Source organism: Rhinolophus sinicus, chromosome 17 (assembly GCF_057876585.1).
Source record: "Rhinolophus sinicus isolate RSI-liver-muscle chromosome 17, RSI-T2T, whole genome shotgun sequence".
NCBI lineage: Eukaryota > Metazoa > Chordata > Mammalia > Chiroptera > Rhinolophidae > Rhinolophus > Rhinolophus sinicus.
In genome coordinates this window covers 200,071,534-200,080,849 of record NC_142517.1, presented here as the reverse complement: position 1 = coordinate 200,080,849, position 9,316 = coordinate 200,071,534, and positions in this window count along the sequence as shown.

Genomic DNA, 9,316 nt, shown 5'->3' with positions numbered 1-9,316 from the left:
TCATCTATCAAATGGGCTTAATGAAACCATTGGATACTGTGGAAATAAAATAAGATAAAAAAGCAGAGAGGCTGTCAGAAACTGTGCTCATCCTTTTTGTCTTTAATCTAAATTAAGCTGAAAATAAAATGAGGAACTCCCCCTAAGTAGTTGACTAGGCTTTGAGACTGATTCACAGTAAACAGTAACTGGGAGGCTGGTTGCCAGTCCAGCATCTCTTCCCTCTGGTTTTGTTTTCCCCCCTTAGGAATAGGACCCTATTTTATTCAGCATGGCAATGTGCTCAAGATTACCTTTCTTGGTCTTTCTTTCAGATAAATGTGTTCATTGTCACTTCTGTGACAATATGATCCTATTTATATGAAATATTCAGAATAGGAAAATCTATAGAGACGGAAGGAGAACAGTGGTTGCCTAGGATTAGGGGAGGAGAGGAGATGTGGGGACTGACTGCTGATGGGTACGGGGTTTCTTTTCCTTCTTTTGGTAGGGGGTTTCTTTTGGGGATGATGAAAATCTTCCAAAATTAGATTATGGTGATCATTGCAGGACTCTGTGACTATATTATAAACCATGAATTGTATGCTTTAAACAGGTGAAATTTATGATATGTAAATTATATTTCAATAGAGATTTGAAAAACACCACAACTTTAAACAAAGAAAGAATCACAGAGGTACCAGCCCAGGGCCCTGATATTATTTAGTTGATGAACCAGTATCAGCAGCAATATGCCTACAAACAGCTTATTTGTGGGGAAAAACATAAGTGGCTTTTAAAAACCACTGCTAGTCGGGTTTTCTGCGTCTTACAGTTAAAAGTATTCTTAGTAACACACATTAATTTTTCACTCAACTAGTATTTATTTAGTGCACTCCACAGGACAGGTACGGTGCTAGATATTAGAGAGAGAGAAAAAAGGACCAGCATTTATTGCATTCCTACTAAATGCCAGGAGATTTATATACTTTGTGCCGTCAATGCCTCACAGCAGCCCTGGAAAAAATGGCCTCTCCCTTCAAGGCACATACATTCTAAGAATTGTTTCTCTCCAGTGACCTGTGGACTATCCACCTCCTAACCCTCACATGGTACTGTTGTTGTTGTTTTCCCTTTTCTTATATTAGTTTCAGGTGTACAAAGCAATGTAATAGTTAGATATTTACACCCCCCTCAAAGTGATAATCCCTGCCAATCAACTACCCCTCTGACATCATATATATAGCTGTTAGAATAGCATTGATTGTATTCCCTATGCTGTACTTTACATCCCATGTCTATATAAACATATATATGTATTTAATATATATATAATTATAGTTGACATTCAATATTATTCAACTTCGGCTTCAGGTGTGTAGCGCAGTGGTCAGGCATCTACACAGTCTATGAAGTGATCCCCCTGACAAATCCAGTATCCATCTGGCACCTTACCTAATCTTTACAACATTATTGATTATATTCCCCATACTGTAGTTCACATCACCGTGACTATTTTCTGACTACCAATTTGTACTTTCTAATCCCTTCACTTTCTCCCCATCCCCAGCCCCCCTTCCATCTAGCAACCACCAGATTTCTTCTCTATATCTCTGAGTCTATTTCTGTTTTGTTTTCTCATTTATTCTGTTCTTTAGATTCCACATATAAGTGAGATCATATGTTTTTTGTCTTTCTCAGTCTGACTTATTTCACTTAGCATAATGTTCTCTAGGTCCATCCATGTTGTTGTAAATGGTAAGATTTCATTCTTTTTTATTGCTGAGTAATACTCCATTGTATAAATAAATGTACCACAGTTTCTTTATCCAGTCATCTATCAATGGGCATTTCAGTTGTTACCATATCTTGGCTATTGTGAATAGTGCTGCAATAAATATAGGGGGGGGCATATATTTTTTTGAACTAGTTTTTCAGATTTCTATGGATAGATACCCAGGAGTGGAATTGCTGGGTCACAAGGTAGTTTCATTTTCAACTTTTTGAGAAACCTCCATACCGTGTTCCATAGTGGCTGCACCAATTTGCAATCCCATCAACAGCGCACGAGGGTTCCCTTTTCTCCACATCCTTGCCAGCACTTGCTGTTTGTTGCTTTATTTACTGTTTAAAAATGCAACTTCCTGGCTTCACCCTGCATATGCTAATTCAGATCCACTGGGGATAAGCTATTGGCTAATACCCTTCAAAGGTAGCCCATAAACATACCTGCACCTTATGAAGCCTTCAACATAAATCTGAAATCACTGAAACATGCGAATGTGAACAGAACTTATGATGGCAGAACAAAAACATCACGAGGATTTTGTGATAGGAAAGGCAGGGAGTTAAAAAAAAAACAAACCCATGCGAGGCCCAGTCTCTGCTCTCAGAAAGGGATGGGAGACAGAATTATGAGTGAACCCCCTGGATTCCCAGCCCTTGTGTCCATATACCTTCTCCCAGTTATAGTCCTGCCGCTTTACCAGTGGGGTAGGTTCTGAGTCATGCATTGTTAGGTGTTTTGTTGTTGCGCGAACACCCTAGTACGCTTACATAAATCTAGACAGCATAGCCTATGACACACTTAGGCTGTGTGATACAGCCTGTTATTCCTAGGCCATAGCCTGCACAGCATGTTACTGCGTAAAAGAGCATGAGATTAAAATAAGCACAAGAGCACATGATGCAATCAGGACACACAGTGAACATGAGATATATGGGACTGCAGCTGGCGTAACACGGCAGACTGTTTCACAGCAAAGTTCTCTCCAAGTAGAAAGGGCACACTCTAAAATAAGGATAAAAAAGTATAGTAAGTATATAAAACAGCAACAGAGTCTTTTATTATCATTATCAAGTGTTATATACTGTACATAGTGGTATGTGCTATACTTTTATACAACTGGCAATGCAGCAAGTTCATTTACACCAGCCTCACCACAAACAGGTGAGTAATGCTTTTTGCAACATGACAGTATGACAGCTACGTCCTCACGAGGTGATAGGAATTTTTCAGCTCCATTACAATCTTATGGGACTACCATCATATGTGTGGTCCGTGTCATATGTAGTGCGTGACTATAGTCAATCAAATGCTAAACTAGGTACAGAGGTAAGTAGTTAAGGTCGAAAATCCGTTGATTTTAAACTGGGGAGATTGCCCTGGTGGGCCGGACCTAAGCACATGAACACTTTAAATCAGAGATTTGAGGTGTGAGACATTCTCCAAAGCTTACTTGAAGATGAATAGGGCAAGGAATGCCGGTAGTCTCTGGGAGCTGAAAGCAGCCTCTGGCTTGTGACCAACCAGGAAGTGGGCAGTCCTAAAATTACAAGGAACTGAATTCTGCTACAATCATGTGAGCCTGAAAGAGGACCCTGAGGTCCAGAAAGGAATGCAGCCCAGTTGACAGCTTGATTTCAACCTTGTGAAATCTGAAGCAGAGAACTCAACTCAGCCATGCCCAGACTCCTGACCCATGGGAACTGTGAGATAACAAATTAGTGCTGTTTTGAATTGAAAAGTGTGTGGTAATTTTTATGCAGTGAAAGAAAACTAATACAGAGGGGAACTTGGGTAAGACATATTATGGAAAGCAAGTCAGCAGCTAATGGAATCTAGAGACTGAGAGAGTAGAAGGAGCCAGCATCCCCTTCCATATCACTCTTATATTTTCTTTAATTATGCACACTTAAGAGTGGTATCAGTAAGGAATGGTTTTGGCTACAAGTAGTGGAACACTCAACGACTAGTACTGAATACTGAACATTGAGTATCACAAGCAAATTTTCTCCCAGAGCTGGTATAGCTGCTCAGTGCTGCTGCCATAATCTTTTCTGTCTTTCTGAATCGCTGCCATTTTTAATTTGTTTTCTTTGCCCTCATGTGTCATGATTGCAAGACAGCTGCCACACCTCCAGGCACCCCATGGTTTCTAGGAGGAAGAAAGGGATGGACAAAGGGTTTCGCCAGCTGAATCAGATGTTCTGTATTGGGAAAGCAAAATATTTTCTGAAAGCCCCACTCAGAAGACTCACATCCCCGTGGCCAGAACTGGAGTACATGCCTACCCTTAGGCATGTACTTAGAGCAATTCTGGCCAAGGGGAATGAGATCACTGTCACTGGTTTATACCAACCACAATTTATCCCTTTGCTTTGGGTAGCAACCCTTGTCACCACCTGAACAAATAAAGGTTTTCTTCACAGGAGGGGCAGAGGCAAGAATGAATATTGAGCAGGCAACAGATAGTGTCTCTCACAGTTGGAAAGGGCATTTTATCTTTAATTCAACAAATATTTATTGAGCACCTGTTAGGGCATGGCCCAAGGTTTACAAAGTTGATGATGATGATGATGATGATAAGGGTGTGTGTGTGTGTGTGTGTGTGTGTGTGTGTGTGTGTGTGTTGGCAGGGGGGAAGAAACTGGCATGCAGAAAATAATTATAGTGAGAATTGCTTTAACTGCAAAATGAAAAGTCTCTACTTTTTTTTGTTTTAACATAATGTACTCCTTACTATAAATACATTAAGTGAATCACAAAAACAGCAATAACGGTTGATCCTAAGAAAGCACATATTGATTTGTGCCTTTAAAAGGAGGAAACATTTCAATTGGAAGAAAATATATTCAGAGTAAACTTCTAAGAACTATTGAACTAAGTATTGATCAATACCTTGAACTAAATCTGGGCAACAGAGTAGCTCTCGTTTAGAATGCAAACTGTGATGACAACAGATACGTAATAGTTTCCAAATGAGGTGCTACAATCTCTCTATTTTATGGAAACCGTAGCATTAAGTTTTAATATAATTTACATAAGATTCATAGGTGCTCCACTCTTTTTAAAGCACTTTAAATACTTACATATATCTTTTTCAAATATTTAGCTTTTGGTTCACCAACCTCATTCCTTGAAATGTCTTTATGGAAAGAGTAATTTTTTCCAAAATATAATTTGACGTATGGAATATGACACTTGAACTTTTTCGTACTAGAGAAATTAATTGTTCTCATGTAAACTTGACGTGAAGCATGATAACCAGTTTCACACTAGCATAATTAACCAGAGAAATTTTGCTCTGACTTTTCAAGCACCTGTCATTACTAAAGATGTAGCATGAGTCATATGCTTCTCCACTCTACGATGCTTTTTAAAGAATTTTGTGAAGAAAGACCTTTTTATTAAAATATCTGAGTGTCAGTTGGTTGGAGTGCATCCTCTCAACCACAAGTTTGCCAGTTCGACTCCCGCAAGGAATGGTGGGCTGTGCCCCCTGCAACTAGAAATGGCAACTGAATCTGGAGCTGAACAGTACCCTCCACAACTAAGATTGAAAGGACAACAACTTGACTTGGAAAAAAGTCCTGGAAATACACACTGTTCCCCAATAAAGTCCTGTTCCCCTTCCCCAATAATAAAAAAAAAAATTATTAAAAAAGCTGAGTGTAAGCATTGGGTGGTGCTGTCTAGATCTGCTAACGGCATGATACTGCCGTCTCTCCACTGTGCAAAGCCCTGCCTTACTCTCTAGGCCAAATCCTGGCCACAAGGAGAGGGATCAGCACTCAGATCGACTCAGTTTTGCTGTTGGTTTACACACCCCCTTTTGAGACCATTTGGCATTAATGGCACCCTTGGTTCTGGTGGGCGCACATCCCAGTTGCTGGGCTTCCAAACCCTCACACTCCTTCAGCGCATCCCTGGCTGCAGCTTCTGGCTACACATTCACCTGAGTACTTGAACTTGCTCTTTGGTAAAAGTGATAACTGGGGGTTTTCTTGTGTGTGTTTTTTTTTCTTTTTTCTTTCAAGTTATTTTTCAATTACATTTGACATACAATATTATATTAGCTTCAGGCATACAACATAGTGAGCAATGACCTGTTTGGTTTTTTTCTTAATAATTCATGCACATGAGGAGAAAACAACCCGTAGTTTATAGAACTAGTCCACAATAGCTGGACATTTAGGGCTGTTCCCAGCATTTGCTCTCAGAAACAAGATTGCAGTGACCGTCCTACTGCATTCATCTTGGTGCAGAGATTCCATAAACATCTACTAGGTAAGCTCCTGGGAGTGGACCTGCTGGGTCAAAGGGTCGTGTATTCTTAGTTTTAAAAGATATTCCAAAATTATCCTGCAGAAATGACACCAATGTCCAGGCCCTCTCAGAGCATATGAAACTCATGTCCTAGTCAATCGCTGGTATTGAGCATTATCAGTATTTTAATGTTTGTCTATTTGTTAGGCAAAGAGTATCTCATTACCTTAATTTGTTTTTTATAATTATAAAGGTACATTGCCCTATTGTATCTCCTTTGCTATGACCTGCCTAATCATTTTCCTTTGCTCGTTTTACTTTTACTATTTTTTTCCCATATTTGCTTATGGTTGCTTCGTACAGTCACAAAAATGGCTCTTTGTCCATAATACGTATGGCAGTATTTTTCCAGTTGTCATTTAGCTTTTTATTTTGATGTCATTTTTGCCATGCAGAATTTTAAAATTTTATATCGTCATGTTTAGCAATTTTTTCCCTCATGGAATTAATTTGGAATTTGTAATATGCTGTTGTGGATAAAAAAGGGGCCACATAGTAAACCTGATAAATTCAGGACTATGCAGGCTTTGCGAACTCAGAGACCGAAAGTAACCACATAGGATGGTCTGAACAAAAATTCTTAACCAAAAGTAGGTCATGACCGGTAGTCACGTCCTAGGCCTGTAGCTTCCTTGACAAAGGTCAATCTTTACCATAAGTGAGCTTGTCTGTAGTTTTTTTGCATCTAAGATAACCTACCTTTGAAATGTCAGAGTGATCTCCTTTTCCAGACCCCTCAGGGCACAACCTCCACCAGAGCAGGAGACTATAGAACCCCTCATTGTTATCTTGTTCACTACATACCACCTCTATGTGCTATTAATTAATTATCCTGCACCCACCAATGTAAAAGAAATGTGTGTTTCTCTATTTGGCCTTTTTATCCAATCCCAGAGATTCCCCCGCTTTGCTTTCTCCCACCCCCTTCATCCACCAGTGAGTTTCATGTAACCCTCCTTATGTCTCCTCCTTTGATCCTAATGTATAAAATGAGCTGCAAAACTGCCATTCTCCAGAGCATTTTCTCAATCCATTGAGACTTTGCTTCCCAGCAACTGTCATCAGTGTGGCTCAAATAAACTCATAAAAATTCTTTACAGGTTTGGACATTTCTTATGTCGACACTTTACAAAGTCTTCTATATGCTCACATTATTTTTAAAAAATCCACCCACATTTTCTTCCAATGCTTTTGTTATTTCAATTTTTAAGTTTAATAGTGATTTATCTGGAATTTGTTTTGGTGATGGGACTGAGGTAGGGATTTAGCTCCCTCAACCCAGCTCGGCCTTATTTACCATCTTTCTCGATTTTGTTATTTGCCAAGAGTGGGGTAGTCCCTATATATTAACTACTAAGGGCAGAAGCTGAGACCACTAGAATTCAATTAAATGACTGTGTTAAACTTCTCCTTACCAACTTCCTATCTCTTCTCTTTGTCTATTCTTCCCCCTCTGCTTTTCTCTCCTCCCTTTTCATCTCTACAAAAGGATGGATGAGTTTCAGAAGCGGAACACACTGCTTTATACAATACCTACGTCACAATGTCTACCTACTCGCTTAATTGAGTTTCAGCTGCAGCCACATGGTCTGAGTAAAGCTGATTTTTAAGTTCTCTTCCATTTCAGCAACATCCTCAGTCTCCCTTCTTCTACAAGCTTTGTTCCTTCTGCCTTTAAGTTTTCAAAATTCTCCACTCTCTGGGGAAAACAAGATGCAAAACAAAATCAGGACCTTTTCAGACCCTGCTGCCTCTCTGGATATCGTTCCAATTTCTTCCATTGTCTACTGATTTCTTAAATCAATGTCCACCTTTATTGCTGCCTTTTTGACTCAACCCACTGTCTCCTTAATACCCTGCAATCTGTCTTCAGTATCCACTGCCATATTGAAAGTGTTGTTTTTAATTAAATATTGTCCATTACTTCTCTCTCATTTCTGATATTGTGCTTCATTCTTTCTTTTTTTAAGATTCACTTTTTGTTTTATGCTAGCTCATATCCAAGTGGTTCTCAACAGGGAGAAGAGAGAGGTGAGATTTTGCCCCTAGGGGACTAAACGGGTTCAAAACAGCCCTCCCCAAGATGTGTCACTTTGGTACATAAATTATTTTGAGCTGAAAATATAGAGACCCTGCAGGGCTCACGAGAAACTTTTATTTCTCCCTTGAAGAATATTAATTTTAACTTTCTGTCTCTGAACCTCTTATGTATGTGGGGTCTCTGACTTTCTCATGCATGTGGGGTTCCCACACATATGCATGTAATTAAATTTGCTTATTTTCTCTTATTAATCTAATCTATCTTATGCAGATTTAACTATTACACCAACTGAAAGAACCTAGAAGGTTAGAGGAAAATTTCTTCCTCCCCTACAGGATGTTTGACAATGTCTGGAGATAGGTTTGATTATCACAATGGGGAGAGGGGTGCTCCTGATCTTAACCAATTAGAGGTCAAGGATGCTGCTGTACATCTTACAGTGTATAGGATGCCCCCACACACACACACACACACAGCAAAGAATCCTATAGAAACAAAATGTCAATAGTGCCAAGGTTTGAAAATCCGGTCAGACTTAGTGATATTGACTTCAGGAGCATTTGAAAATGTGAAGAACAACAGGCATCATTTTGGTGGTTACAGTGACTGACTAAGGAGAGCCATCGTCATCAGTCATTAGCCATCTTCATTGATCCTGGGAGCTAAGTATGCAAAACATCCTGCAGTGTGTTACTGTCTCAGTATGAAGAATTACCCAACCCCACATGCCAATAGCACCCTTTTTTTGGACTTACTGCAATCCAGTCATACCTATCCTTGCCTTCTTTATGTTCTTTATTGGTTTTCCCCCTCACCAAATTATTGTGACATTCTAGCTCTTACTTTCTCTCTATCTCTGACAGCCCCTCCTGTCTCTTGATTTACTCCAGCTCTAACCACCTAATGATGACACTGGTGATACTGCGTGTCTGATTGACAGCACTATTTTGGCAGTCAAGATAAAACCTTGGAGCTAGCTTTCAGCCATTAAAGATGTCATTTTATTGTCTTCTGGCCTCTATTGTTTCTGGTGATGTCATCTCTTATTTGTATTGTGGCCTTGAACATAATGTGTCTTATTTTTCTGGCTGTCTTTAAGGTTTGGCTTCATCTTTGGTTTAATTATGATGTGCCACTGTGTGATGCCTTTGTAGTTATCCTGCTTTGTGTTGAGTTTAGGATCTGTG